We start from the raw sequence: 23,881 nt of genomic DNA, 5'->3' as shown, positions 1-23,881 counted from the left end.
GTAAGACATGAGGTAAGTAAACGAGGTGACCTCCTCCTACGGTTTGTTTACGTCATTATTACTTGTTAACGCACAGCAAATAAAAGCCCGTAAGAATATGGATTATAATGTTGTGTTTAACTTCATATTCCTGGAAAAAAGTGATCAAACGATCTCTCGTTTTGCTCGAAAAATATGTCCACTTGGTTTTCTTGTTTTATTATTATTTTGAATTATATTTTTCTTGTATTTATATATCGAGTATAAAAAAAATGGCGTCGATAAAGAAGTTAGAACAGCTTCTGTCAACAATTCAAGGTACACACTGTGACGTCTATATTATATAAAAGAATCTACTGCGCATGAAATAAAAGGCCAAAAAACAACGTATTTTCAGCTAATTCCAAAAATCTTTTGGTGAAGCTCTGTATGGATAGAAGCTCTCGTATAATTCGCAGCATTCGATTTTTTCCTGCCAAAGCATCGATAATTTTCCTTAAATTGAAAAATACGTATTTTTCCTTTATTCAAAGAAATTAACGTTAAAATAAAGTCCTGATGGGATCTACGAAGTATCATTAGCACAAAAGGGTGCTCAACATATTGGTTAACGTAGAGAATTGAATGGCTTCGAGAACGTTCGTGGGCCGATTAAATAGTTTGCCAAGTATTTCATAAGTCACAATGAAACTGAATAGCTAAACATTTTTAATTGCATGCCAAAGGATTTAATTTTGTGATTAGCAATTACAATTTTGTTTTTTACCACGAAAGGTAGTATTAGCATAAAATCTGAAAAGGTACCCCAAAAATGTTCATGTCCCAAACCGCGCAACCCGTATACGACCTGTGGAAATCGTGTGCTTAGGAAGACCTCAAGATTATGAGATCTGATATGTGATTTTTGAGAGCACTTATGGGTTCAGGAACAATTGTAATTCCAGACAGATAAGGGGGAAAATCCCTTATTCTAAGGCGCATAGTGCTCTTGAGGTTGCCCTGCTTCTCTGTGTCCCTGATTCCCTGATTAGAACCATAATATTTCCGCAGAGAAATGATCCTAATTTCTCTCTGCAAGATTTCATCTCAAAAATAATCTGGAATTGTGAACTCACCAGTTGGAATATTCGCATTTTTATAAATAAATATTCACGAAAGTCTGAAATCGATATTATGTTTGGCTTTGCGGGCCACGCGAGATTTCTCCAAACAAACGCCACACTTCCCCCCCCCCCACCCCTTTGGATTGGTGCTATAACGAGGTTTGACTGTGAAGCTCAATTCACGATGGTACTGAACTATACGCCTGATTATCAAGCCCTCATAAGATCTGTATTTTAAGCAGTTATTTTTTAAAAAACTCTTATTGCTTATTAAATAATTTCAAAGATCTTCACGAAGCATATTTAGACATACAGAGTGATTCAGAAGAGTGCCCAAAATGAATAAAGATGGTTAATTATTGAATTAATACAATGATGAGTAAGAAATGGAGAAAAATTTAGTTGTGGCAAGAATCCTGCCTGTAAAATAATAATTAGGAGAAATGTAAAAATATTTTATAGTTTTTTAGAAGAAATACCTACCTCGATCGCAGAAATCTCAATAAGAAAAATTTTCTCTTCTTTTAATAATATCAAAAGAAATGTCCTCCATAATGTTTGAAGTAAAACTCGCCAAAATAACGATTGATATAGGAGAAATCGTTTTTTCCCCTTCCATTTTTCACATGCTGAAATAACTATTTCTGAAAATGAATACGGTAGATGGCCGTAAAACTGACATGAATCTAGGATTTCAATCATCGAAATCTCGGCTAATTTTTTCTTCAAACATTACTGGCGAAGTTTATGGGGAACTGGGAGAGAGGCCCAAATTTCAATTTATTCACATTTCATCGACTGTAGCTTTTCACCCCTAATTAATATCATTTTACGAGGGTGATGTCATTAGAATTAGGTGATGTCATAAATTTCCTTCTTTTAACCTTCTATGGTTCACCCCCATAAAAACGTGTTAAATTTTTTTTTTTTTTACAAAAAGGGATATAAATCGGTACTGTTAGCATATTTTCAATTGAAAAATACATCAACAATAATTTAATTAATTAGAGTTGAATTTTAAACTTTCTGAAAAAGGGTTAGTTAAGAGTAAAATATACAGTTTGTCGTAATTTTAATGTTGTCTATAAGCAGATAAAATCTTGTTTACAGCAAAGTTGAATAGTTTTTACCTTGAATTTTTTTATTCCAATCCCCTCCCTCCCAACTTGATGCGATTTTACAAATCTCTGAACACCTAAATTTTATCAGCTGACAAAAATTACAAAGATGAAAATTAATTGCACTTATATAGTCATATTTTGTACTAAAATGTCACTAAAAGATGTACTTTCTAAAATACCAAAAAAAAAAAAAGACAGAAATATATTGGTATAATGGTTTTTTTTTCTCTTTCGAAAATGTATTTGTCGTGTATATTCAAATATACACGTGACTTAGAAGGTTAATGATAATTTTTAATGTTTTACTTCACAATTTAGAATCCACCGTCTATTAGAGGTTTTCGGTTTCTATTTGTGGAAAAATTATGTATCGAGTATTGTACCATTGCACAGTACAATACTTAACTATCGAATATTATATCTTTGAACGTGCATTGAACTAGGAATATCCCTATCCTGCCGTCCTTTAGTTTACATACAAATAATGGTAACGTCACATCAAGCACGATTTGCGATACATGCCTGATTCTAAGTTCTGACCACAAAAGTGGTAAATTGGCACGATGCAATTTACAGCTATATCTACCAAAGGGAATAACTCTTTATGTATCGAGTATTGTACCATTGCACAGTACAATACTTAACTATCGAATATTATATCTTTGAACGTGCATTGAACTAGGAATATCCCTATCCTGCCGTCCTTTAGTTTACATACAAATAATGGTAACGTCACATCAAGCACGATTTGCGATACATGCCTGATTCTAAGTTCTGACCACAAAAGTGGTAAATTGGCACGATGCAATTTACAGCTATATCTACCAAAGGGAATAACTCTTTCAGAATGTGGTGTGTGCATTTTTGGAGAATTTGGTCACCAACACCTTATTGATAGCAATGCGTTACGCGTCTTAGGTTACACGAATGAATGAACACCAGGACGGTTTACGGAAAATTCACCGCCAACAATTCACCGCCATGCAATTCACTGCTAGGAAAATTCACCGACCAACAATTCACCGCCATGCAATTCACCGCTAGGAAAATTCACCGACCAACAATTCACCGCCATGCAATTCACCGACGACAGTTCGATGCGAGTCAGTTAGCGAGGGAATGAGCGATTGAGTTACTGAGTGAGTGAGTGACCCAGTGAGTGACTGAGTGACCCAGTGAGTGACTGAGTGACCGAGTGAGTAAGTGATTCAGTGAGCGAGTGGGTTACTGATTCAATGAGCGAGTAAGTCAGTCCGTGAGTGAGTGAGCGAGCTGCTAAGTGAGTGAGTGATCTATTGAGTGAGTAAGTGCCATGTCCTAAAGATATGGCGGAAAGTTTAAATAATGACTTTATGAGAAGAAATTCAGATGATACGGATTCGGGTTGCTGTATTTTTGAAATATATGACATCCATATTTATTGTGGGCATCTTTTTCTCAGCCACCTCGCTGGGCATTTTGCCTGTTGTGGCCTTGTATTTGTATAAATTACAAATTGCTGTTGCCCAATACAAGATAGTATATTCAACAAAATTCCATTAACTCTGTTTTACTCAGAAACTTCTAATGAAATGTTAAAAGGGATAATAACAGAATTAAAAGATAATAAAGTAAGTGGATACGCGATGAATTAACTTCCTAAAAATGCTTAAAATCATCTCCTGTTATCACTTTGATGTTATAAAAAACATCGCTGATCATCAGTAACCAATGGATTTTTTTTATGATGAACTAGCTGTTACCCGCGATTTCACGTGATGTACTTTCAGGAATCCCGCCTTAGTGCGTATCTAGTATATGTACTCTATATTTACTATATACGTATATATATACTTCCTATGCAACGGAAATTAGTGACGATTTTTTTATTACGGGAGTCGGTGACGTTTTTTGAGTGATGGAAATCTGTTACGTTTTTGTGTTACGGAAGTCGGTTACGATTTTGGGGTCAAGTTTTCATTTAACTCTTGCATATATCGGGACCCATTTGACACATCGGAACCAAGTAATGTGCATGTACCCCGAGTTTCCCACATCCTACAGCAGGTCCCCAAAGCTGAAATGGATGGCGGGCCCCCAAACCAGCTTTTTCACGGGCCCCTCTGTGCTTAATTTATAGTGTGAAAATATCAAAAAGCGATAAGAAACGTTCCGGCCCCAGTCAGCCCTGCCCTCGTGGGGGTCATGCCGAGAGGTATGTATACGTAAAATATACATATATCACCAGTGCTCCCAACATACAGGGTCGGGGTACCCGGGGGATTGCACATATACCTTCATGGGGAAATTAAAAGGTTTCATTTCCAGGGGTCCTTGCGATAGTGGAAGCCCAAGGTATATCCAGTCTGGGACCCCATAAAATTTGCGAATTCGGTGAAGGGTAAATTCTTTAATCTCTGCGCAGAGTCCCGGTATTTCTTTCTCCTAATCAATGTGATGGTTTTGTCCACTCACAATTTGCTCCATCCGAACTTCATTCAAACTCTGGTCTCTTTTTATGGCACCGATGAACTTCCATATATCTGGGTGGTGAGCAGATAATTGCTGTTGGAACGCTCGATGCCATCCTTCTATAGAATTGTTGGTATTAGGGAAATCGTTACGCGTTCCTTGAAAGCAGTTCCAAATGTCGATGTCAAAGCGCGGCTGACGACGACCACCACGACGAAGAGGACGCCCGATCCAAGTGTCTTCAAATCTACACTTCATCATAAATACGTTTTCGGAACAATCGGATTTTTTAATCATTTGTGACACTACTACGTTAAAAACTAACTAACTAACCAATTCACTCACTCCCTCACTCACTAACCAATTTACTCGCTCGCTCAATCACTTACTCACTCGGCCACTCAGTCACTACTGGATCACTCACTCACCCGCTCAATCACTTACTTACTCGGTCACTCAGTCACTCACTGGGTCACTCACTCACTCGGTCACTCAATCACTTACTTATTCGGTCACTCGGTCACTCAATCACTGACTCGGTCACTGGATCAATCACTCCGTCACTCAATCACTTACTCACTCGGTCACTCAATCACTGACTCGGTCACTCAATCACTGACTCACTCGGTCACTCAATCACTAACTCACTCGGTCACTCAATCACTGACTCACTCGGTCACTCAGTCACTCACTGGGTCACTCACACAGTAACTCAATCGCTCACTCCCTCGCATTGAACTGTTGTCGGTGAATTGCTAGTCGGTGAATTTTCCGAGCGGTGAATTGCATGGCGGTGAATTGTCGGTCGGTGAATTTTCCTAGCGGTGAATTGCATGGCGGTGAATTGTTGGTCGGTGAATTGTTGGTCGGTGAATTTTCCTAGCGGTGAATTGTTGGTCGGTGAATTTTCCGGCGGTGAATTGTTGTCGGTGAATTGCTGGCGGGGAATTTTCCGGACACGCACCAGGACTTTGCCACACTGGACTTATGCCGTTGCCGAGATCTCTTCCAGCCCACCTACGGGGCAGAGTCTGGAACACTTTATTTTTTGTCAAAAAAGAAGGAAAGAAGAAAAAAAAGAACATACAAAATTTTTACAACATATTTTCCCCGCACAATTGGGTACTGCCACGATTTACAAATTTTACGGTGATTACAGACGAGACGGGGAAAGACGAGTTGGAGAAAAGTTTCGGTGTTTCATTAAAACGGATGAATGTACGCATATTAGGATGAAGGTATATTTTAAAAGCAATTGGAGGGGGGCCCCATGCCATCTCATCTGTTATCTTACACTTGCCATATTATATACACAGGATACAAAAAAAACAAAAAACACGAAATGAGAATCTTATTGTGAAGTATAAAATATCCATCGGAGTAAGTCATCTTGCTTAACATCTTATTGATGAGCAAATGGGTTTGATAACTTGCGGACTAGAAGCCAGCATCAGTTTTATTGGGTTGAGTTCACTCGCTCCGGTGGATTTAACGAAAAAAAAAATACAAAATATAAATATTGTGTGGGGGAATATACACAATTAGGGATCACCCATCCCATCTCGCTTTCACCTTATTCGGTCAGCAACATGAATACGACAATATGAGTACGTACGTGTGTTGTGGACATGAAATGCATGAATAACTTGAATAGTGGAAAGAGAAATACGCATATACACACATTTATATACGTATATATATTTATGCCAGGTCGATTCGTCTCGCACTAAACCTATTTTGGTAAACAATGTGGGATTAGTTTAAATGGGGGATTGTCTGGAGAGAGCCTTAGCTAAGGATCAGCTTCGGTCTTGTTGTTTTCGTTGACTCGTTCTGTCTGGTTATATTTATATTTTCAAAAAAATGAATATATATAATATAAAAACTACACATGTGATGGTTATTATGAAACCATTCGCGTCCTCCCGCCTAGCACCCTAGCTAGAATAGCGGAATGAAGGACACTTGGGGTTATCACATTCACATCATTGTAACGGGAATGTGATGAAAATTCTTGTTCGGGTCCCGTCAGTACATGCTATATCTTGTACATGTAATGGTTATGTATTAGTAGTGACAGTCATCTGGATATGATATATTTTTGTTGTTGTTTTTAACCATTTCTGTTTTTCTCCCCTTATTTTTGTAACATTTAAAACATTATTTTATAAATCTGGTGGACAGATTTTTTGTTTTTCGTTGGCGTGTATATATCTGACAAGGCTTGTAATCCTTGCTGCTGTGCTTTTGCTTTTGATTATTTGAGTAAACCATTGTTTTCTATTGTTTCCTGAATAATTGTACATGTGTAGATGTTTAGTAAATTTGCACTCTGTTGCATAGTGAACAGGAGTACCCACCATACCGCAGGCGCATTTGTCTGTTCGGTGGTGTTTCCGTTCGTATAGATACATAGGGAATGGACCGTGTCCTGTTATGAAGATAGTCACCTCCCTATTCCAATTTAGTGTGTTGCATATAACTCGAGGGAAAATTTCGTGCACTTTTCTAGCTATTGTTCCTTGGTCCCAAATTTGCTGCCATTTCTGGAGGTTTGCTTGTATAAGTTGTCGCTTCATGAGCGTTAGTGGCATAGGCGGAGATAAACTTGGAAGTCTGGGGGGGGGGGCACGATGATGATGATGTCAATTCTTATATACATTACATCAGTCGACTCCACCTTTGACGCTGGGGGGGGGGGGGGCGTATCTCCGCCCATGGTTAGTGGGAGAGAGTTATCAAGTTCATTGTCACAGTTATAATTGCAGCCTTGGCTAGAAAGCCTTCTGTCCCGTTTCCAAGATTACCTACATGGGCCTTGGTATAACCTGGGAAAATTTTTGGGTTATCTAACAGACGCCGCCTCAAAACACGTACTATTGTGTTTCTATTTGTATTCAACAAATAGACAACAAATGCCACTAGAAGTGCTTGAAGGGAGGAGCGGCTATTAGAGAGTTATTATTAAAACTCGTTCTTCTGTTCCCGTTGCGCATTGTGTAGCTGTTTCTATCGCTACCAATTCTGCTTGAAAGTTACTATTGTTTTTATCTAGCGCTGCTTGCCACGTTTTCTTTTCTTTATTGTTTGTGTATACACAATAGGCTGCTCCGACGCCCTCATCGGTTTTGGAACCATCTGTGTATATATAGGTGTTTGCTAGTTTTATATCGTGGCCGTCAATCCAAATTTGATTGGGAATAGTTGAGCAGGAGGGGTGGTGGTGGCAGCCATGCTCCCGTGCTTCAAAATCTAGAAGTTCTAGTTCAATGTTTTTCCTAAACCTAACTGCGTTTTTGTATAGACTGCGTCCATTTGGAGCTTTAGGTGTAGTGGCAACACCCCCGATAGATAAGATCAATTCTTATCTATAGGGGGGGTGTTGGTAGTGGGCAGTTGCCGGTGTTCACCTGGAGTCCGCGTGTGACTGTTGTGTCATAGGCCCGGTTATTGTTAAAAGAAATTTCCTCTGTACGCCATCTAGGGCTTGTGGTTGTTGTGTTTTTTGGGTTGAATGCTTATTCCAAGCTGAGGTGCCATGGGCTAAGAATCTCTCGACTACCGTCTTGTATATGGCGTTCCCAATGCTTTGTGAGATGCCCCAGGATTTGAATGCTATTTTAGTTAGTTTAAAATGAAAGCCAGTCGCTTTTAATTTTCTTTCATTGATGTTTGATTTCCAGCAGAGGTCTTTTTGGATGGTTGCGCCTAAATATTTGAGAGTGTTTACACATTTAATATTTTTACCCTTAGTTTTTATCCTAGGGGGATATTTATTTTTGTGAAACAGAGGAATTTTGTGTTTTTTCTGTTGAGATTTTGAGGTTATGTTCTCGTTAAGCCAATTCGAAAAATCGTTAAGGATTTTAGTTGCCTTCATCGCTAGCTGTGATACATAACCTACCCTATCACAAAGGCAAAGTCATCAGCGAAGGCCTAGATATGGGAATCTTCCGGGAGGGGGATTTTTAGGGCTTGATTGGCCACAAGATTCCACAAAGCCGGCCCGCTACACGAACCCTGTGGACAGCCAATATCCTGTTTTCTAACCGCCAGACCTTCTGGTGTTGTGATTAAGATATGTCTATTTGCTCTAGGAGGTCCGTAAACATTGATTTAATGTTGTTAGGGAGGGGAAGCTTTGGACAGTTCTTGGTTTACTGAGGAATAAGTAGGGTTGCTAAAAGCTCCTTTAATACCGATACTTATGAAAGCAACATCCAATTCTTTGCTCTTGAATTCGTTTACTTTAAAGAGTATTAGGCTGAGGGAATCGTCTATAGAATTGCCTGACCTAAAGCCGAATTGAAGGTTATAGTTTTGGGAAGCCAAGTGGATGTTGAGCCTTAGGTTACAGTATGTGCTCTTGTTATTACAGTAATACCACGGCTAACGAGGATACGAATATCCGTAACTCGTATTGGAATCACTCTCGTTGGCAGAAACGCCAATTTTCATTAGGTATCAAAGAAAATCGTTTTATTTTCGTTCTGGAAACTGACCCAAAATTTCTAAGAAAATTTGAAAAAAATACTATAAGAAGTGCTATAAAAATGATAAAAACTTACCGAAGACTGAGATAAACAACTTCACACAATTGGGTGAAGAATAATTTAAACATTGAAAACTGTGTAGTTACAGTCGCGTTCGTGAGCCATGGTATAAAGTTAAAATTATGTGAGTCGGTGTGCTATGTGATATAATCAGCTGATTTTCCTCTCACACATATGCAGATGGAAAAGGTAAGTTCTTTGAATGTCCATACTGTTCAGATTGGTATTAAGAGTCTTACAGTATACACTGAAAACATTCAAGTAGAAAGTTCTTTTTTTTAATGCATTTTCTTACCTTAATCATTCATTTCATAGGAAATGGTTCAAAATCTTTCTGAAAGATAAAGAGAGGTACTGCCAAAGCCCGAAGTTGGTCACTTTGCGAAATGGCCAGCCCAGTCGACCCAGCCGATGTCCGACATTCTGTCTTTCATCGGTCGATACATATATGTCGATCCCTATACATGTTAATCACTAAGATGTCGATATTCAGATTCCTTTAATCGTTGGGGGTTTCTATAGCTAACCATAATTGTTATGGTTAAATATGGCTAATTATAAAAAAGACCATAATCACCACAAAAAATACGTCTAGGCGGCGATGACCACGAATCATATGGGATCAATATAGGGATCGAAATATAGGGGCCGGCGAAAGCCCGAATTTTTTACATTGGCCGGTTAAACTGGGCTGGCCACTTCCCGAAGTAGCCAACTTCAGGCTTTGCCAGCAAAATATATATATGTATCGAGAAAGCAATTCCGTAGTGGAAATAAATTAATCTGGCTCGAGTGAAACAGGGTGATTGGTATCATTTCACTAGGCACGATTGGATTCATTTTGATTGTCACGAAAATTTAGTTCACGACACGACTGTTTTTTGTTAGCGCATGCACACAAACCAAAATTTCCAGTGCAAAACGCAAGCTCTTAACATACAAGGAATAACACTACACAATGAATGAAAGAATAATTCTACACCATTGGTAGTGGAGTTATTTTTTTGCTTAAACTGTATATTTAAAAAAATACCCGAATTCAAATATATGTTGAAATTTTACTATATATTTTTTATGTACAAATTAAAAAGTTAACACGCTAAAAATTAAAATATTACAAACAGTAAATGAAAATATTACAAACGGTAAATAAAAAATTTCTTTAACATTTTTTATGTTAAATTACTGGCACAAAAATAATGCCGATGTTGACGAGAGTTATTCACTACTAGTGTAACGCAATTGCTTTTCACATCTTTCTATGATGTATTTTAATGAACCACGGTACGTTGAACAGATTTCGGAGTACTTACAGGAAATATTCAAATTTAATTACCAAAATCGGTAGAATGTGACATGAAATTATATCATGATAGAGAGTTTTGCTCGATTTGTGGAAAGTGTTCCCCACAAAAACATATTTCAAAGCATTCAAAAAAATTTCATATGAAAAGATATTGTGATTAAAATTGGTTTTTATAGTAAATAGCTGTAAGAAAATGTAGGTAATGTGGGAAATGTTATAAAGAGGTGTTCAGTGTGAATATTTGCTACATAGTCTAAGTTTGTTGGAAATGTATGAGGCTATTGTATTGCACGATTTTGGCTTCCCATGCTTTCCTACGGGAAAAATCTCTTTCTTTTAAGGAACGTTTAGAAGTTTTCTATCCACTTTAGACACACAATTTTTCTCTCTCAAATACACTCATTGCCATAAAAATTTGCGCACCCAGAAGAAGTCGTCAAAATGAAACGAAATTTTACACATGTAAGTACTACGTTGATATAAGTAAGCGATTAGAAAATCCAAGAAAAAGGATCATTTATTGCAGAAAAAAGTACAGATGAACAGAAGTTTTAGTACTCTGTTGGACCCCCTCTAGCGCGAATGCACGATGCGATACGAGCGGGCATTGAGGCATACAAGTTCCGTATGATGTCCTGAGACATCTCGTTCCACAGTTGCTGTAAATGCGCCTCTAGTTCGACCAACCTCGTAGGTTGCCCAACTTGCCGTCCCAAATGATCCCAGATATGCTCGATTGGTGACAAATCTGGGGATAGCGCAAGCCAGGGAAGGGTGGTAATGTGGCGGAGGCAGTCTTGTGACATCCTTGCTGTGTGTGGCCTAGCATTGTCTTGTTGAAAAATGGCTCCTGGGAGCCCTGCCATGAGTGGCAACACATGTGGCTGAAAGATGTTATGGATGTACCGCTGGGCTGTCATTGTGCCATGGATCAATATTAGGGGTGACCGTGTATCGTAAGCAATGGCACCCCATACCATGACACCAGCTGTGGGAGCGGTGTGTCGCTGTAAAGCGAAGGCAGGATTGAAGCGTTCACCACGGGGCCTCCACACACGAACACGATTGTCATCACTGCTCAAGTTGAAGCTCGATTCGTCGCTGAAGACGACCTGGTTCCATTCCGTTGCAGTCCAATCCCGTCGTGCTCGACACCACTCCAAACGGAGGCGTTGGTGGGTGGGTGTCATTGGCAGCACACGTAATGGGCACCGCGATACCAGATGTTCTTCAGCCAGGCGCCTTGCGATGATTCGGGAAGACACAGGGCCCGTAGTGAAGCTGCTGCCTGTGTCTGGATAGCGGCCAATGAGGCAGTTGGCTCTACGCGTGCGTTTCGGATGATGTGACGGTCTTCTCGACGACTGGTCTGTCGAGGGCGTCCTGAACCTGATCACCGTGTAAATGACGTCTCTTCGGTCCACTGGTCCCAACACCTCCTCACAGTAAAATCAGAACGGCCTAGTTGACGAGCTACTCGCCGAGCTGACCACCCAGCTTCCATCATCACGGTGATTCTTCCCTTATCGAACTCTGACAACTGCTCATATGGTCTTCGACTGCGGCGTAACGGCATGTCTACCTCAGCATTTCCTTTGCAAACGATTAAATACACTCCAGCAAGCTCTGCTTACCTGTTTTATACTCCAAGGAGAACGAAGTTCAACGCCCTCTAGTGGCATTACGCAATGCGCAATCACGCTGCATTTCTAATCATTTGCATATCTGCCCGACATGTACCTTCAGGCCAACTTTCGTTTCGATCCCACAATTATTTCTTGGTGCGCAAATTTTTATGGCAATGAGTGTACTACAAATATTTTTATACAATTTAACACGAGCTTTTATAGGATTTTAGTTGTTGGTTATTTTAAATTGAATTTTAACTTCAACAACATACAACTTTTTCAAAAATCACCAAATTTTACACATATTTTGGACCATAAAATTTTTAAAATAATTTATTAAAAAATCCTCGTGTTAAAGTATGTAACAACATAGTGTTGAGCAAAATTTCATAATTTTTGGCACAGTAGTTTTTCTTTTAAACTTACGGATGAACTTAAAAACTGCAATCTGAGAAAACCACGCTCAAAGTGTTTTTTCCTGTGTATGCACATTTACACTATAACTTATTACTTCTTTCTTTTATTTTGAAAGACCAAATAACTGATTGACACAGAATTTTTAATATTTTATTTGCAATTGAATGAAATATATTTTGAAATTAGTTTTGAAAACTCGACCTTAAGGGTCCTTCAATCGAAGAACTATTGAGGAAATAAATCGTTAAGCTGAAAATATTAAAAATTTGGAAGTGAGATATACCGTATACGTGTGTTTTCTTCATTACGGCATCATCGTTGAACCAAAAATGGTTTTATTTATGTTATTTTGTCTATGTTATTAATTTACTAATTGTCTATTATTTTATTATTCATTATTTTCATTTATAATTTTTTATTCCTATTTTATTACCCATTATTTTTATTCTTAGTTTCATTATTTTGATGGGCATCATTTAATGAGGGGTTCATAATTTAATTCCTATTAAATTAACTCGTGAACTACCACTGTAATTATTAATTGCTCAACGATACTAACTATTTTTCTGGACTATTAAGGATATCGTCCGAAAATGGTAAGCATTTTCCCAACTGTAGTCGTAGGAACATCATCAGTGGGTAGCGAAAATTATAAATCTAATTTATTTGTGATATTTAAAGATTTGTGACCACACACTATGTGTGTGCGCTATCTAATGGAGATACTGCCAAAGCTGCATACGAACATCTTAAATCTTGATCTGTTTTCAGTTTGTGTGGTTGGTGATGTTCTCAGTTTCGTATCTTGGTATAAAAAGGATAATCGAAATGTGTCCGGAAAAATATTTTTTTTGTCTTTTTTGCGAGAAAAAGATGTTTAAAAAAATGCATTAAATGTGCTACAAATGAAATGAACCTTGAGTCTATGCTACTACACCTATTTGGTTAGTTATTCTGATTTTTTAAAAAGCAATTTTGAATAATGAAATCTTATTTGAAATAATAAGAAATTGTTTCCAACTTTGATTTGTGTTATCACAGTGTCATGTCCTCTTACCCATCGAATCCAATAGAAATATCATTAAAAATTCTGTTTATTTGATTTACCATATTACCATTGATTTATTTCAATTTTTTTACTCACGTTCTTGATTGTATGTGCTATTCTGCTGCTATAAAGTTTTACATTTCTTGGATATCTAAGTGTTTGTAAATTAAAAAAAAAAACGCATTGAAAGCAGCTTGCATGCACGATAACATACCATGACATCAATGTAATTGATTAGAAATAGATTCATAATAATATAAAACTGTTCAGTTCAGAAACGAAGCAAAGGATTAAGATTTCATTGACTCTATCTTACTTAAAATAAAATTTAAAAATTTTTGAAATTTAAAATTTTAAAAGCTGTTTTAATGAATTTTTTGAAAATTTACAAAAAATTAAGTATTCAAGGTATCTAAAACTTTATACCAGCATATGATGGCATATACTATCAAGAACATGTGTAAAAAATTTGAAATAAATCAATGGTTAAATATTATTTTTAATGATATTTCTATTATAGAGCATAGTTTTTACCATATTTAAAGGTATGAGATTCCCCACAAAAGATAAAGTTAAAAAAAAATGTTCAATATAAATGTGTATATATATACGTGGAACTTTCTAATTTAATTTATAAATATTAAACTTTTCGCAACGAGAAAGTATTGATACCATTTAGAATTTTTATTACATATTTATAATACTTGAAATTCTTGAATTAAAATAATTTTTTCGGTGAAATTTCCGCCCCCCCCCCCTTTATTGTGCTTTACAAAGTGAATGAAATCTCTCGGTTTCTTCTCAAGTAGCGTTTTTCGATCATCATTTTGCATCATTTTCGAAAATTACATTACGATAGTTACAAGTTGTATATCCTTTTCAATCACAGACTTACTGACTTACTAATCAAATATTTGCGGGGTTTTTCCGCTTTGTATTGTTTATGTGGCAATGAATGATGTTATGGTACATTTTCCTTTCAAGTACGAAATTAGAAAATGATGATTTTTTTTTTTTAAATATCAAGTGATAGTATGAGTGGCTGCCTATATAAGGCAGAGAATGAAAAAGACGCAAAAATCACACACAACAGACAGTAAGTAATGCTATAATCTGACTGTTTTATTCCGTTATCATGACCCAGACCAGATACATTTGAGTTGGGATAGTTGAAGCTGAGCTCGGTGCAGTGGTATCTTATCTCGATTACCTATTGGAAATTAGAAATATGTAAGTTATAAGACATTCAAATAAAAAAACATTTTGTGGTATGACGTGAGAAATATATATATATATATTCATAAAAAAATATTTTTCAATTTTAATGTCGATTTACTAATCACGGCATATTTATTTACTTAAGTTAGTGTGGAACTTAAATTTTCGTTCATAAACCCTATAAGAGATAATTTGGTTTAAATATTTCCATTTTAGCATGATACTTACAATCACTGAACAGACAAGGTGACATTAGAATTTCTAAAAATTAAACATCAGATAAATGTTAACTATTGCGATTATGTCACTAGCCCGTGTAATGAACTAGTACCTATCTTTAACGGCATTAATGAAATGTACAACTTTTATAAAGTTCCGATCCCAAATAAAATTCAGTCTATGCATTTAATTCCAGAATTGAGTTACCTTAAATATTTAATAAATAATTTTAAATTTCTTAAAATGTGTAACATTAATTATATGAACTGACAAAATGAAGTTCGCGTTTGCATGTTCATATGTAATCATGTGTACATATTTGTTTCGTAAATAATATCACTAATGCATAAATGGAAATGTTTTGAAAGTGTTAGTATTTTTCTGAATATTATCTTCGAAAGATTGATGACACATGTCAGAAATGGCGAACACGTTCCTAAAATTATTGACGCTCCAGAACGATTCCAATAGATATGTTTTTATGTATGTCAAATTTTTATCTTACATTACGTGAAAGAAATACGATATGAATGATGTTAATATTAAGGAAGGTTCATTCATTCCTAAGAGAATTTCAAGTTTTTAATACTTACACCCTAAAAAAAGAATTAAATTGATTGCTAAGTATGTATGGAGGAAAGACACGCTGTCCCATTCATAGAAATACGCCTCTTGAAACATCGGTTTTTAGAAATTTTATGCTAAAGCTAAATGATTGGTATATGACGCTGAATAGTTTCCAATATGAACAGTGTCGCGCAAATTCGTAAGTAGTTTAAAAATTCATAAGAATATAAGGAATTTGTGTATTTGAAAGCAGTGTTGAAAATTAGCAGTTATTCTCACACAAAGGGAGAATTTTCCGGTATTGAAAATAAGTTCAATTTTTTGTAGATAGACGGAGCTCCATTTAACGAAATCATTGACGATTGGACCTGATACTTTCGTCAGTCTCTTGTGTGTCCGAAATATTCGTAAAGCTTCGGCCGGCGATTTGTGGCTGAGATAAAACAATTTCACCAATAGTGCTTTATCCACCAGTGTCAACATCGCAATGAAAATCGTATGTGAGCAACAGTAACTGGAAAATTCAGAAATGAACTGTAAATCGTACACCCTGCATTTTATATGACTCTGATTTTTGCATGATTCCAATTATTTGCTTTTGCCCAGCGCCCGCAACTGACGAAAATTTGAACGGGGATTTCTTTTTCTGAAAAAAAAATTCCCCCTCCGTGAGAACAACTTTTTCGCAAACCAATTCCTTCAATTTTTATGAATTTTCCCACTATTTATGAGGCACCCTGTATTTTTCTTTATATACAAACACTAGTTATTGAATTTGAAATAAAATTCTCGAATTTTGAACATTTTCTTCCACTTTATCCCTAGTTCAAAAAGAAGTTTGAAACGACTTTTTGAATTTTTTTGTTTTGTTTTTTAAAATTTTCTTGAACAAATTTTACAAGCACCAGATAGAACGAAATATTATATCACAACACTTACCATGAGTCCCACTCCTCCGACTCCCATACCCTATTAAGAAATTTGAAAACATGCAATAAGTTATCATCGCTGAACGGCCACGAAATATTCAAAATAATGACAATAATTTATCTCAAAGTGATCATATTTCAGGATACTCCAACTCATGTAAGATGATAGAATAACATAAGAACATAAAAAAATGAAATAAAGGACAAATATTCAACTACTGCATTAATATCAAGGAAACAGATATTTCCTGGATATTATACCGAGTTGAACTCGGAACGAAATGTTATCTGGTCTCCGTTGGGACTTTACTTTCTGAGCTCACCTCGCCATAAAAGCCAGAAAATATCAGTTTCCTTGATATCTTGGCCTGAGAAAAAGCCGTCTATATCTCTCTTTACTGCATGGATTGCTACTTCTGATGATGATGATGATATCAACCATTTATTTTCAGTCCTCTGCTGGATGTAGGTCTCCTCTAAAAATGTCCACTTTTCTCTGTCTGGTGCTTTTGCCATCCAGCTGACTAGCCCTCTTTCGGATCTCATCGCTCCATATTGTTTGGGGACGCCTTCTTGGACGTCTAACGTTACGGGGGTACCAGCTCAGAATGTTTGTGATCTATTGATTGTCTTCTTGCAATATGTCCAACACATTTCCAATTCAAACGTTTGATTTTTTCCATTGTATCATATGCTTTTGTTTGGTTTTCTTACGCAAGTGATTCGTTTTCTGTCTCTCCTTGTGATTCTCAGCATATAACTTTCCATGCTTCTTTGTGCTGCCTGTATTCTTTGTATCGTTTTATTTGTGAGTGTCCAGCTCCATACGTCAGCGCTGGTAGCACACACGGATTGAATATTTTTCTTTTCAGGTATAATTTCATGCTCCTCTTCAGAATCACACAGATTTTGCCAAAAGGGCTTCACCCAATCCCGAATTTCGTGTTTACTTCGTCGAGAATGCTGTTGTCTATGATAATTTCTTGTCGTAGGTACAGATAGCTTTGTGCTTCTTCCATCACTGTGTTGTTGAGAAAAATGTTCTTCTTCGAAGTAAAAAAATGAATTAAACATAACTTTATTTCGAAATGGTTTTTCAATGATTTTTCCGACTTTCAATACGTGTCATTAACTATTAAAAAAATTGAACATTTAACGGTTAAGTAATGATAGTAGACAAATTAATCAAAACACTTTGCAAATGTGCTGATACAACGGGCACAATTTGCTCTAATTACGGCAATTACGTATTTAACCAGTAATTACAAATGCCCCCATAGAGCTTTTATCCTGCTCCTATCGTGATCGAGCACGATCACCCATCTAAGAGCCGCGACGCTCATTTTGGTATCACTGGTTTAAATGGTTGTAAGCTTTCCTAAAAAAAAATCGCAAGCAATTCACCCATTCGAAAGACTATTAGTGTAAACTGTCGTTAGCAAATATTGTGCACATAATCATTCTGATACAAAGTGTATTCAGGATCTACCCTCTAGGGACCTTAAATTACACAGCCAGATTCCGCAATAATTTATTATGCATACTTACTGCAGTCTGTGAGGGATCGATAAACAGCATGAAAATAGGTCGCTGTGGGGTTGTTTGGGTATCACGTTGGCGTTGCAAAGTCCATAAGTAAAGGTAAGTTTAGGTCCGACATGGCGTCAGAAGTATCTGTTAGAAACTTTTGTCCGAACCCTACGACGAGCTGAAATTGTTGTTGTTTTCCGTAGCTTTCCATCCTCAAAAGTACAAATATAAGCCGATCGCCCCCTTCAAAAACATCTCTGCACGCCGAGTAACATTCCTTACGACAACCCATTTAGAATATCAATAATCAAAATCGCCTCCAGCTTGGAAGATAAATGACAGCTCCTAAACTAAACTTTCATTGTATGCATGGTTACGTTGCAGAACAATTAATTCCAAAACAGTCATCAAAGAGTGACATACTATTCACTATACCCTCCCAATATGCCTTCGTTATGTCCCCGCCATGTTCAAAATGAGTACGGAAGTATATCATGACTTTCTCTAGAGAGAAAGATTTACACCTCTACTTCGACCTGTAGTAAATTGCTATATGGCGATGTGAGCGGAGTTGGTGTGTGGTAAAGTAGTACTAGTCACTATATCCTATTAACTGTAATTAGAAAAAAAAGCCATAAATTTAAGACTTAAGAGCAGTTTGAGTGCACCTCAATTATAAATTATTCTTATTATGCTTTTGTGTTTTTCTGAATATTGTAAATTTACTGAGATCAAAGTTTCTCATTTGAAATCGATTGATGTAAATGGTATTCCCCAGAAATACGGGCATTTCATTCATAGTAGGGAACCTAAGTACGGATGTCTGTACGCCAACTACCTCACTCGGACTTCACACGAATATTATAAACAAAATGTAAGTTTTTCTCTTTTGATGTAACAATGCCAAAGTATTTTACTTACGCGCTATACACAATAATTTGCAATTGTAAAGTTCGTTGGAACGGATTGATAGAAAATTTCTCAATTAAAGAAACGATTAATTTACAGGTTTTTAACTTTTAATATTAGAAGCCGATAAAAAATTATCTAATTATTTTAATTCTAAAAATTGTTTTTTTTAATTAGATTAATTAAAAAAAGGCAAATTATTTGAAAAAAAACAATCTATTTTTGAATTTTAAAGTCAATGAAGGAAATAAAGACTCGTTAAAAGTCGACAAAATTGAACTCATATTTGAAAGTTTTCGACAAAAAATCAAAAATTTTCAAAAACAAATTAAAAATTACAATTTTTTAAATTTTTACCAAACAAACTTGGTGTTGGATCAAGAAATATTTTAAACGCGTTTCAGTAATTCAGCTAAATATCTTCGAATGTTAACGACCCTTTGCTTGCATGATACGTACGTCCAACTTTATAGATATATTGCACGACTAGTAACTCTAGTGATTCTTTCTCAAAAAAATAATGAATCATTGTTATTATGATCTGTACCATAAATATTTTAGTAGACATTTTGGTTCTTTTTTATATTATAACTAATCACGCTTGAATTCATGTAAGTTGAATATCTCTCGAAGCATACAATCGACCCCTTCTAATTTCATGTTAGTTATACAGTCGAATCCCGTTTTTACAAATACCGTTATAATGAAAAAATCTCGTTTTAACGAAAACTTTTCTATGTATATAATCCCCCAGATATATTTACACATAGGAACAATGCTAAAACCTAAAATTCCTTTGTAAGGAAATTTCGTTGTAAAACATTGATTTCTCCGGTCTCTTGGAGTTCGTTAGAACAGATTCGACTATATTACATGTACCCAAAAATAATAGATTACAGATATTTATACTTACACCAGCCTAAAGAAAATCATAACGAAGATTGTATTTTGTGCATAAGGACATGATATTCGCTCAGGCCCCCAAAAGACAACGAATTACTCATAATGAAACTCCTTTAGCAATGACCGAACTATAGTGGTGACTAATGTAATATAACAAAAAAAGCCCTTTTATAGTTCGTGGTCAGTTTCTCTCAGTTTCACAGTTACTCGACCGAAAGACTTTCTCAGGGAATGAATCTACGGAACGTACCGTATATATACATTAAATAAACTATCGTAATTCTTAAAACACTCTATTCAGTTCCATTCAAACTCCTCATAACTGCACTGCTGAATGGTAATAAAAAAACGCTGGATTTTAGCTTAAAGCGAAATTACCTTGTTCGAAATCAAGGTCTGAAAATGGCACTATATTGAACATTTTGCGAACATGTGGGAAAAGAAAAACTGAATTGTCCCGTTTTCATAAAAAATGTTTAATCTAACAGACTTATGGTCATCATATCCAGATTTATTTCAGATATAGTTATCAATCGGTTATTGTTCTCAGGAAACCCCGAGTTTCAATGTGATCACATTAATTGGCGTTCCTTGAAATCGCTTTCTTACTCCAAATAGTAGATAAATAGATAGAACCGCTCACAACCCCGGACTGATGCATACTCCAAACAGTAGTAAAAAATGGTTATTATTATAGTGAAAGGAATTATTTATTTCCTAAGAGAAACGGTAAAACCAATGTATGTTTAGGATCTATCCCGTATTGTGAGTTGAATGAGATATAATGAAATTTTACTCACGCTGTAAGCTCCAGACTAAAGATAAAAATTTTAACATAAGATATACAACGTATATTACACGTGAAAACGAAAATAATGAATTTTTCATGTAACTTATTTTTCCATTATTTTGTGCTTCCAACTTCAGTAGAAAATATTTACAACTTCTCTGTAATATACAGGGTGTCCCATAAATTGGCAAAAAGTTAAAAAATTCATAAAAATTGAAGAAATTGGTATAAATAAATGCGGTTTGCGAATAGTTGTTTTTGAGAATCTCTTCCGTGTCCGAAACGTTCGTGAAGCTTCAGCCGGTGATTCGTGGCTGAGGTAAAACAACATCCCCAACAGTGCTTTATCCACCAACATCATAATAAAAATTAACCTTACGTGAGCGCTAGTAACAAGAAAATTGCGAAATGAGCTGTTAATCATACACCCTGAACTTTATACGACTCTGATTTTCATATCCATGGTGATTTGCTTCGGTGCAGCGACTTCTATCAACAAAAATGTGAACTTTTTTTTTACAAAAATTAGTTCAATGCAATGAACGGCTTTTTTCATTTTTACAAAAAAATCTATCGGGAGACTGTATTCAAATGTACCAATTTCATTCATTTTTGTGAATTTCTAAACTATTCATGAATTTATGGGACACCCAATTTTTTTTTTTTCGTCATGTCTGACGAAAACAAGTAGATATTTTAATGTCTCTTCGGTATTAAAATTAATGACGTTTGAGTTCGGATATTCTGGTGCATCCATTCGCTATCCTCTAATTCCATGTTAATAGTACGTAGAGCAAAGGTGCCCAATCTTTAGGAGAGTGCGGGCTTCTTCGTTCATTTAAAAACGTGCAGTGGGGCCACTTAATAATGAAATCTGGAAAAGCACCGCAGGTTGCTTCTGTGATATGTAAATTTATCGTTAGTCACTTAGTCAATTATGTAAATACTTACAGCAGCCTAAAGAAAAGAAAAACATTAGTAAGACGGGAATTTTCGCAATTTTCATATTTACTCGGACATAGAGGCATAAAAATAATGAATTACTCTTTTTTTTTTAAATCCTAGAGTAATAATAGCTGAGTAAACATTCCATTAAGAAAACTTTTTAGGTCAAATCCTTTGTAAATTGTAGCTGTCTTGCGCTGTACAATTGAATCCAGGCACGAACGGACGCATTATACTTCTGCTACTGGACTGTCAAATTCAGATGAGACACACCTTTGTGTTAGATGTTAGACTTAGCCACTTATCGATCCACTAATTACACCAAGATACTAAGTTGGTAATTTACTAATTGAGTATAAGCGAAGGGAAATATACTTTGAAGTGTTGATTTTTTTTCATTTTTTTTTCAAGATGAATACATAGATTTTGATAAATAGAATTTGATAAATTTTGATAAATCCATAATACTATGGCTATGGAAAATGATATAATCACACTTACATGCTATACGGATAAAAAAATTAAATTAATGAATTAATTTCCTTGCCTTAAAATAAAAAATATATAAGACAAACTGTAATCATTTCATAACGGTAATATCATTCAGAGCTATATGGTAATGCTGTTTCATATCTTTGATGTTGCGCTTGCCACCAGCTGGTACGACTCCAGTGCATCATGAGACAGACCCTTATAAAACCCTGAATATCATACCATGCACTACGAAAATTACACAACTTCATCATAAGTAATTATATTTTTAATAAATTACAATCAGAATTGTGATTTACTTACATGCTGCGCATGAGAATGATTTGATCACATTAACATATCAAATTTACATGAACTTCCTTAATAATGCAGAGAAAGAAAATGGTGAAATAAGACCACAATTTTTTTTCGCGCGTGCAGTGTATAACTTATGAACATTATATACGATTCATATCATCGTGATTATTTCTCATATTAAACAGGAATCTTCATGATATTGTTTGGTAATGTTCGAAAATATCGTGTGAAATAAAGCGATTTCTGTTTATCCTGCAATTTGTTCACTATTGATTTGTTTCTTACACGAACACTATTGCAGCGCAACTTCGGGGGGTAAGATTACAACAAATACGTAACTTCGCATATGTGGCAAGAGTCCTTTAAACGTTTATTACTGCTGCCAATTCGGAGATAAAAATTCAGAATTGCCTGTGTGGCTATTTTGATGTGAGGTCATATTCTTTCCATTTTATATTTTGAAGTTGCTGGTGGATGACCCAATTAACGACAACAACTCTTTGATGCAGAGCATAAGTGGCTGGATTTTCACAAATTTCTTAAAATGTTTTGTTTGCATTTCCTTTTTTTGAAGTTTGAAAATTCGAATTTTTTTTTCTTGTTATAATTTGAATCACAAAGAAGGTAAGAAGGTGTATATATATATTTAGAAAGTAATATTACTTAAATACATTCATTTTATGTGCGAATGTTGAGGCTTTTCACGTCTTCAATAAGCTCCTGTATAAGTACAATTCGAAATAAATTTTTTTAAATGATTTTTCCTTCTATCAATACGCCCCCATAGCTATTAAAAAAAATTGCGCATTTAATGGTAAGTAGTGGTAGTCAACAAAGTATTCATATCACTTCACGAATGATACAACAATTTGCTCCAATTACAGAAATTACGTATTTAACCAGTAATTACGAGTGCCCACTCCAGAGCTTCAATCCTTCTCCTATCGTCGAAATTAGCTCCCATGAAATTATTTTTCCTCGTGAAAATTTAACTTCTTATTTGTTTTTATGATTCTAGTTACATCTGTTGTAATATTTTTCAATGTAGTTACTTCGTAAAATTGCAGATAAACTTTTACTTACGCTCTATTATAAGGGGAATAATAAATTCAATACAATAATTCGCACAACACTATTTTTATTCATACTGTGTGGGTCGAAAAAAAAATATATTCTGCGATTTTCATAGTCAAAGTATCACGTACGTTTTATACAAATAAATTATAACTCAACAATGGTTCCAGATTAATGATTAACTGAAGTTATCAATAATAATGACTAATGAAAAAATTAGTTTCGTGATAAGAAATATCAGTTTAATGACAAAAAAATCGGCAGTTTAATGACAAAAAATCGGCAGTTTCATGATTGCAAATAATCTTTTTACTTACGCTCTAGTTTCAGAAAAATAATTAGGGTTGATCAAAAAAATTGATGATATTCAATTCCATAATAGCTTTCATATTTTACATTTGA

At 35.5% G+C, this 23,881-nt stretch overlaps 1 long non-coding RNA gene across 1 annotated transcript; it reads right to left on the bottom strand.

Annotated features, from left to right (window-relative positions):
• Window positions 1–14,707: 14,707 nt before the first annotated feature.
• LOC149090146 (uncharacterized) lies at window positions 14,708–23,881 on the bottom strand. Its single transcript, XR_016192742.1, has 2 exons — window positions 16,550–23,881; window positions 14,708–15,639 (listed from the first exon to the last, which is right to left on the bottom strand). It is a non-coding gene; the product is annotated as an uncharacterized LOC149090146 (long non-coding RNA).

Source organism: Pholcus phalangioides, unplaced genomic scaffold (genome assembly GCF_987345545.1).
Source record: "Pholcus phalangioides strain wild (caught in Gottingen) unplaced genomic scaffold, Ppha-v1.0 ptg000001l_1, whole genome shotgun sequence".
Taxonomy (NCBI): domain Eukaryota; kingdom Metazoa; phylum Arthropoda; class Arachnida; order Araneae; family Pholcidae; genus Pholcus; species Pholcus phalangioides.
The sequence above is the reverse complement of the archived record's forward strand: the minus strand, read 5'-3'. Positions and strand labels throughout refer to the sequence as shown.